The sequence below is a fragment of the Eriocheir sinensis genome, chromosome 9 (genome assembly GCF_024679095.1).
Source record: "Eriocheir sinensis breed Jianghai 21 chromosome 9, ASM2467909v1, whole genome shotgun sequence".
In the NCBI taxonomy this organism is placed as follows: Eukaryota; Metazoa; Arthropoda; class Malacostraca; order Decapoda; family Varunidae; genus Eriocheir; species Eriocheir sinensis.
This window is the reverse complement of record NC_066517.1, coordinates 1,675,943-1,684,242: the sequence shown is the minus strand read 5'-3', so window position 1 is coordinate 1,684,242 and position 8,300 is coordinate 1,675,943. Positions and strand designations below refer to the sequence as shown.

The window sequence follows — 8,300 nt, the reverse complement described above, 5'->3', positions numbered from 1 at the left end:
CCTCGTGCGCAAAGTGTCATCGATCATAAACAATGTTGATCTGTCTACATTCGTGAAACCATTAAGTAGAGAGAGAGAGAGGTGTGGTTGTGGTGTTACTGAGAATGGTGGTAAAGGTCTTAGATGATGGTGGTGGTGGTGAGGCGTAGTCTACAGCCGTCATATACATTTCCTAACACAACCCCAAACGTCCCTTCAACACTAACCAACCCGCGTAATGAAGGGAATAAAGGAAAGGAAGGAGGGAGGGAGGAAGGGACGGAAGGAGGGAGGAAGGGAAATATTGTACAGCTGACGGGAGGGAGGAAGGGACGGAAGGAGAGGAAAGATTTACATAGATTTACATAGAAAATCAGACCACACAGACCCCATGGTCCAGACTAGGTGGTCTGTCCTTAAACCTAAGTGATTTTACATTAATCAGAAGACTCCAAAACGTTGCATTTCTACTCTAGTTGATATTAAGTTGAAGGAAGTGACGGTCGAGCTTATTTTTGAAGGAGTCAATCGTGTTACACTGGACCACTGATGATGGGAGCTTATTCCATTCTCGCACTACAACGTTGGTGAAGAAAAATTTGGTGCAGTCTGAATTTACTTGTCTACATCTGAGTTTTACGCCATTGTTCCTCGTGCGCAAAGTGTCATCGATCATAAACAATGTTGATCTGTCTACATTCGTGAAACCATTAAGTATTTTAAAACATTCGATCAGTTTTCCTCGGAGGCGACGTTTCTCAAGAGAGAACATGTTAAGGGTAGAAAGCCTTTCTTCGTAGGATTTGTTGCGCAAGGAAGGGATAATTTTCGTTGCCCGACGCTGAACACCTTCTAATTTAGCAATATCCTTTGCATGGTGGGCAGACCAAAACTGTACCGCATATTCCAAGTGGGGTCTGACTAAACTGTTGTAGAGCGGGAGTATTACATCTTTATTCTTGAATACAAAGTTTCTTTTAATGAAGCCCAACATTCTGTTCGCTTTATTTGCTGCATCGATGCAGTGCTGTGAGAATTTGAGGTTTGACGCGATTTGACCCCCAAGTCTTTGACGCATTGAACGCTTTTGAGTTTAACGCCGCGCATTTCGTATTCGAACTTCTTATTCCTCGTTCCAACGAAGGACCTGGCACTTGTCTACGTTAAAGGGCATCTTCCATCTATCCGACCAAGCTGAAATTTTGTGCAAATCCTCTTGGAGGCTTTGCCTGTCTTCGTCAGTGAGAACCGAGTTGCCAATCTTTGTGTCGTCTGCAGATTTACTAATGCGGTTATTGAGTCCAACATCCACGTCGTTGATGTAAATAATGAAGAGCACTGGGCCAGGACCGAGCCCTGAGGGACGCCACTAGTGACAGGCGCCCACTCTGAGTTAAATCCGTCAATCACTACTCTTTGTTGTCTGTTGCTCAACCAATTCGCGATCCATTGGTTTACTTGACCGTCAATACCTATTTGCTTTAATTTGTAAAGTAATTTATGATGCGGGACTTTATCAAACGCTTTCTGGAAATCAAGATAGACTACGTCCAGTGATTTGGTTACGTCATAAACAGTGAAGAGGTCGTTATAAAAGGTTAATAGGTTTGATAGGCAGGATCTTTTGTTTCGGAAGCCATGTTGTGAGTCCCCAATCAATGAGTGGCTTTCAAGGTAATTCACAATTTTGTCTCTAATTATGCCTCAAGTAGCTTACCTACAACCGAAGTTAGACTAATGGGCCTGTAATTACCTGGTACTTTTTGTCTCCTTTCTTGAAAATCGGTGTCACGTTAGCCTTTTTTCCAATCTGAAGGGACGATGCCTTGTCGCAAAGACATATTGAATACAGTTGTGAGGGAGGAGAGTATTTCGCTCTTTGTTTCTTTCAGCAGAGTTGGATATACTTTGTCAGGTCCAGGACTTTATTTGTTTTAAGTGAATGGAGAGCTTTAAGGACTTCATCGGTTGTTATTTCAAAATTAGGCAATGCATGCTCGAGATTTACAATAGTACTGGTGTTGGTGGTAGCGAGAGGAAGACTGTTAGTATTAAACACCGAGGAAAAGTAATTGTTTAAGAGGTTTGCAATGTGTTGGCTGTCAGTCACTAGTGCACCGTCGCTGTTTGTTAAGGTCCAATACCACTTTTGATCGCCTTTCTGTTGTTTATGTAACTGAAGAAAGATTTCGGATTATTTTACAGTTGGCTGCAATATTTTCTTCGTATCTACGCTTTGCCTGACCTACTAGTCTTTTTACTCGTCGCCTGGCATCATTATAAAGTCTAATGTTTTCGGGCGTGCTTTGTTCTTTCTTTAACCTGTAAAACAATTTTCTCTCATTGACTGATTGTTTAATTTCGCTATTAAACCACGGTGGGCTTTTATTAGTGTTAATTCGCTTCTCGCACAAGGGGACGAATGTGTTCTGCTGAGTGAGTAAGTGATTTTTAAGGCTTAGCCAGGCTTCCTCTACGTTGCCGTCATCTGATAGTTGTATTTCTGTTAGTTTTGTCTGATTTCTACGAAGTTAGCTCTTTTGAAATTGGGCACCTTTACTTTATTTTCAGTCACTGATGATTGAGCTTTAATGTCGACGCGCACTAATTTATGATCGCAAGAACCGAGGTGTTCTCCTACCGTGACACTATTGATTAGGTTATCTTGGGTCGTTATAACAAGGTCGAGTATATTATTTTGTCGAGTTGGCTCAGAAACCATTTGGCTTAGATAATTTTCTTCTAGAAATTCTATCATTCTATGTGACTCGCCTTCTTTACCTGACAGTGTCGCCCAGTCGATATGGGGGAGGTTAAAGTCTCCTAATATCAGTGAGTCGCTGTAATTAAGTGACTGCCTTAAGACGCTGTACATTTCAAGGTCGTCATCGAGTGATTGCCCGGGGGGTCTGTAGGTGACAGATATATTTAAGTTGACTTTTGTAATGTTTACTCGCACGCACAAATGTTCAACGTTACTGTTTCCCGGTGTTTTGTCAGTGGGTTGCAAATAGCTTTTGACATAAAGGGCGACGCCACCGCCTCTACGGTTTACACGATCTTTGTTGAAGAGTCTGTAGCCATCTATGTTGTATTCGGAACTTAAATCAATATTTGTGGTGTCGATAAATGTTTCGGTTATAGCAATTATGTCAATTTTCTGTTAAAGCAAGACATCTCAGTTCATCAAATTTGTTTCTTAGGCTACGTGCATTGAAACTTAGGATTTTTAAGTTATCTAGAGGCTTAGTAATAGAGGTGGTGGTACTTGCGGGATCACGGTTACGGGTTTGTTGCGATGCACGGCGTCTATTTACACGGGTGGGGTGGAGGGACGTGGCCGTGACTCGTTTTTTGCTCGGATGACACGCACTGCTTCGTTGAGGAGCCTTCCGAGAGAGAAAGGAAGGGAAGAGAGAGGAAAGGAGAGAAGGAAGGAAAGTGGAGGGGCAATATAGTACAGCTGGCGGAAGAGAGGAAGGAGGGAGGGAAGGAAAGGAAGAGAAGAGAGAGAAAGGAAAGAGAGAGGAAAGGAGGGAGGGAGGGAAGGAGAGGAAGGAAAGAGAGAGAAAGGAAAGAGAGAGGAAAGGAGGGAGGGAGGGAAGGAGAGGAAGAAAAGAGAGAAAGGAAAGAGAGAGGAAAGGAGGGAGGGAGGGAAGGAGAGGAAGAAAAGAGAAAGAAAGGAAAGAGAGAGGGAGGGAGGGAGGGAAAGATATCCGCAACAGTTGCCGTGAGGGAGGAAAGGAGAAATGGAGAGAGAGGAGAGAAAAGAAGGAGAGAGAAAGGAAGAGAAAGGAGGGAAGAAGAGAAATATACTACAGTTGATTAGCGTAAGGAAGGAAAAAAAGGAAGGATAATAAGTTAGAAGGAAGGAAGGAAGGCAGGAAAAAATAAAGGAAGGAAAAGAAGAGTGGAGAGAGAATAGAGAGAAAGCGAGAGAAAGGAGGGAAAAAGGGAGATATACAGTTGATTAGCGTAAGGAAGGAAAAAAAGGAAGGAAAGTAAGAGAGAGAAGGAAGGAAGGAAGGCAGGAAAAAAATAAAGGAAGGAAAGAAAAAAAGAGAAAAGAAAAGTAGAGGGAGAAAAAAGAGAGAGAAAGGGAGAGAAAGGAGGGAAGAAGGGAAATATACAGTTAATTAACGTAAGAAAGGAAAAAAAGGAAAGAAAGTAAGTTAATTAAAAGAAAGGAAAGCAGGAAAAAATAAAGAAAGGAAAGAAAAAAGAGAAAAGAGAAGAGAAAGAGGCAGAAGAAAAATAACTCGCACAAAATTCCTCTCACTTCCCGCATTCATTTCTTCCTTACTCAATTTCTTTCATAAACACGAGTATCCGGGGCTTATTTTTTTCAGTTTAGTTCCTTTTTCTTTAGCATAATTTTCCTCCCCGCGCGGCAGCTAACAGGCGGAAGGAAGAGAGGAGGAAAAAGGCCGCTTGAATTCCCCGCGCTTCACGTAATCATTTCTCCTCCAATTTCTTTCAAACAAGCGTAACAAGATTTTTCCCTTGCATTTTTTTTTAACTGTGCCGCTAACAGACGCTCGGAGGGAACGAACGGGTGTGAGAGAGAGAGAGAGAGAGAGAGAGAGAGAGAGAGAGAGAGAGAGAGAGAGAGAGAGAGCGCGCGCGCGCTTTCGTAGAGACTTTTATTAGTATCTCCATGGGTAGTCTTATGAGTCTAGTTTTTATTAATTGCTTTTTTTAATTTTTGGTCTATAGCACTGGTAAGCTTTCATTTTGCCCCCCCCCCCCCCCCCCCCCGTTTATTGGCGCAGGAAAGTATTTTATAGTAGCGCCATTTTGCTCGGTTCTTGCTGCCCGGAGCTCCACTTATCCTCTTTAGTGTCGCCACAGCCCGGGTTGATAGGCGGTCATCAGGACAGCATGTGGGTAGTCTTGGGCCACTCGGCGGTGACTAAAGATTAACAGCTTGTAGCGGCGGGCTGGATGCGAACCCGGGTCCTCCAAAACACCGCGTCCATACACTGACCACTCAGCCACCGCCTCCCCGTGATAGTTTGACAAGGTGTCTGAACTGTGATTGGCAAAAACACTCATGGGAACCAGAGTAATTTCCTTCGAGGCCTTGGGATAAAGCTGTTGTGAGAGCCGGCAGCATCTGAGAATGCTGGCCCAGACGAGACAGAGACGGATATAAATAGTTTGACGAGGCTTCTGCACCATGAATTTGAAAGACAAACATGAAAACACGACTAATCTTCTTGGTGGCCTTGGGAAACAGTTGTTGTGGAAGGCGAAAGCGTCTGAGAACTCGGGCCCAGACGAGACAGACAGGTAGAAATGGCTTGACGAGGCTTATGCACTGTGAAAATGAAAGACAAACATGAGAACCGGACAAATCATCTTCGTGGCCTTGGGAAACTGTTGTTGTGGGAGGCGAGGGCGTCTTAGAATTTGGGCCAAGGCGAGACAGAGACGGATAGAAATAGTTTGACGAGGCTTCTGCATCATGAATTTGAAAGACAATCATGAGAACACGACTAATCTTCTTGGTGGCCTTGGGAAACTGTTGTTGTGGGAGGCAAAAGCGGCGAGACTGAGGTTAGTATCAGCCATTTTGTTATTGTTTTCTCTCATTCTCTTTCTCATCTCTCCTCCTCCCTTGTCCTCTCTTCTCCTCTCTCTTCTCTTCTTTTTGCCTTTCCCTTCTTTCCTCTCGTCCTCCCCTTTCCCGGCACCCTTCTCATCCTTTCCCTTCTCTTCTCTTCCACTTCCCTTCTCCCTTCCACCATTTTGCCACCCTTCCTCTAATATCAACTATATCCAAAGCCCAAAAAGGAGATCAATCGAGTTTTCATGACCGTTTTCTTAGGTCCATGGTACACGAGAAGGGTCAAACTAGCACCGAAGCCATAAAACTACCTCTGGCAATGACCAAAACTTCTACTAAAGCCTAATCCTATATGTGTGCTCGGGCGCCGAAATGTTTAAGAATGCGACCCTCAAACACAGACCTGCCTAGCCATTCCCCGCCCCTCCCAGGCCTCTCTTTCCGGCCTGGGAGTGGCGGCGCCGAGGCAGTTACAAGCTACGTTAATTCGCGACTCATTTTCATAATTTTCTTTCTCTGCAGGACGAGGCGGCGAGGCTGAGGGAAGGGCGGCGAGGAGGCGAGGCGCGGGACCTGCCTTTTGCGGCCACGAGGAAGGTGAGGAATGCTAATTGTGGGCCCCAACACCACCTGAGAGAGAGATGGCGGTAGGCGGCGGTGGTGGTGGAGAGATGGAATAGATAGTGGAGGAGGAGGAGGAGGAGGATTCGAGGAGATTCAGCCCTTAGCGTCAAGTGTGTGTGTGTGTGTGTGTGTGTGTGTGTGTTTGCCCCTTGACGCTCCAGGTGGCTCGAGGACAGGTGGGAAGGCTTCAGTGCGTCACCCAGACAGTCCAGGTGATTCCCAGGTGTGTCACTCTTTACCAGGCGACAGGTGTTCCTTTTTCTTTTCGCCTACGTATGGCCGAGGTAGGCTTTCTTGGTCAGCCCCAGCCCGTTCTGGCGCCGCAAGTGTTTATAGTGGCGCCATCTGGCTTGGCTTATGCCGCCCCCCGGAGAGAGAATATAGATGACTGAAAAATTGACAGCTTTTTTTGTCTCGGCGGGCGGGATGCGAACCTGTGTACTCCTGAACGCTACGCCGACACGCTGCCCACTCAGCCACCGCCTCCACCAGGTGTTCATTTTGAGTAATCTGTCGGGGTTTTTTTTTTTTTTTCGTATCCAGTTTTAAATTACTTATCAGCCATTTTGTTTTTGTTTCCTTCATTCATTCTCTTTGTCATCTCTCCTCTTCCCTTGTCTTCTCTTCTCCTCTCTCCTCTCTTCTTTTTGTCTTTCCCTTCCTTACTCTCGTCCTCCCCTTTCCCGGCACCCTTCTCTTCCCTTCCTTTCCCTTCCCTTATATTTCCCTTCCCTTACACTTCCCTCCACCCTTCCACCTTTTTGCCACCCTTCCTCTCCCCTTCTCCTTTCACCCTTCCTCTTCCCTCCGCTTACACCTCTCCCTTCCACCTTTCATCTTCATTTTTCCTCACCTTTCTCTTCCACCCTTCAGTTTCCCGCCCCTTCCACCACCCTTCCACTCTCCCCTTCCTCTCCATTTCCTTTACATCCTTCCTCTCTTTCCCTTCCACCCCTTCCACCCTTCCTCTTCCCTCCCCTTCCACCCTTCCTTTGCACAGCTCACGTCTCCCTCCACTAAATTCTCCTTACTTCTCTTCTAAATCTTGCTCTCCTTTCCCTCCACCTCATGAAAACATTCCTCTCTTTATCTTCTCAAACTTATTCTCCTCCTGTTTCTCTCCACTTTCCGGCTCCTCACGATTTATTCCTCAGCAAGTCCCTCTTCTTTATTCTTGCTCTTCTCTTTATTCTTTCTCTTCTTTATTCTCTTTTTCTTTTTTCTTCTTTTCTCTTCTCATTTCTCTTCTCCTTTATCTATTCTCTTTCTCTTTTATCTATTATCTTTTATCTCTTCTCTTTTCTCTTTTATCTATTCTCGTTTATCTATTCATTTTTCTCTATTCTCTTTTCTCTGTTCTCTTTTCTCTGTTCTCTTTTTTTCTTTTTCTCTCCTTTTTTCTCTTCTTTTTTCTCTTTTCTCTCTTTTCTTTTCTCTTTTTCTCTTCTCTTTTTCTCTTCTCTTTTTCTCTTCTCTTTTCTCTTCTTTCTTTTCTATTCTCTTTTCTATTCTCTTTTTTCTTCTCTTCTCTTTTATCTTTTATCTTCTCTTTTCTCTTTTCTTTTCTCTTTTCTCTTCTCTTCTCTTTTCTTTTCTCTTTTCTCTTTCTCCTTTCTCTTTTCTCCTTTCTCTTTTTTTCTTCTCTTTTTCTCTTCTCTTTTCTCTTCTCTCTTTTCTCTTCTCTTCTCTCTCTTTTCTTTTCTCTTTTCTTTTCTCTTTTCTCTTCTCTCTCCTCTTCTCTCTCCTCTTCTCTCCTCTCCTCTCCTCTCCTCTCCTCTCTCTCCTCAATTCTTCCTTCTTATGCCAAACTTCAATTCATTTATCCTCCTTTCTTATTTGTCTGTCTGTCTGTGTCTGTTTGCCTATCTCTCCTTATATGTGTTTGTCTTTCTCTTTTATCAGTCTGTCTGTTTATGTCTGTCTGTTTCTGTGTGTCTATATGTCTGTCTGTGTGAGTGTCTCTGTCTGTCTTAATCTATGTGAGTGTCTATATCTGTCTCTCTTTCTCTGTTTCTGTCTGTCTGTCTGTGTCTGTCTTGATCTCTTTGTCTGTTTGTCTGTCTATCTGTATTTCTGTTTAAGTGTGTCTGTCTCTGTGTCTGTCTGTCTGCCTGTCTGTGTCTTTATT

The 8,300-nt window shown here is 44.1% G+C and overlaps 1 long non-coding RNA gene across 1 annotated transcript in view; it reads left to right on the top strand.

Moving 5' to 3' along the window:
• Window positions 1-6,064: 6,064 nt before the first annotated feature.
• LOC126995820 (uncharacterized) overlaps window positions 6,065-8,300 on the top strand; it is a 15,324-nt gene continuing 13,088 nt past the window's right edge. The window contains exon 1 of the long non-coding RNA XR_007750735.1: window positions 6,065-6,145. This is a non-coding gene — a long non-coding RNA (uncharacterized LOC126995820). The remainder of the gene's footprint in view (window positions 6,146-8,300) is intronic.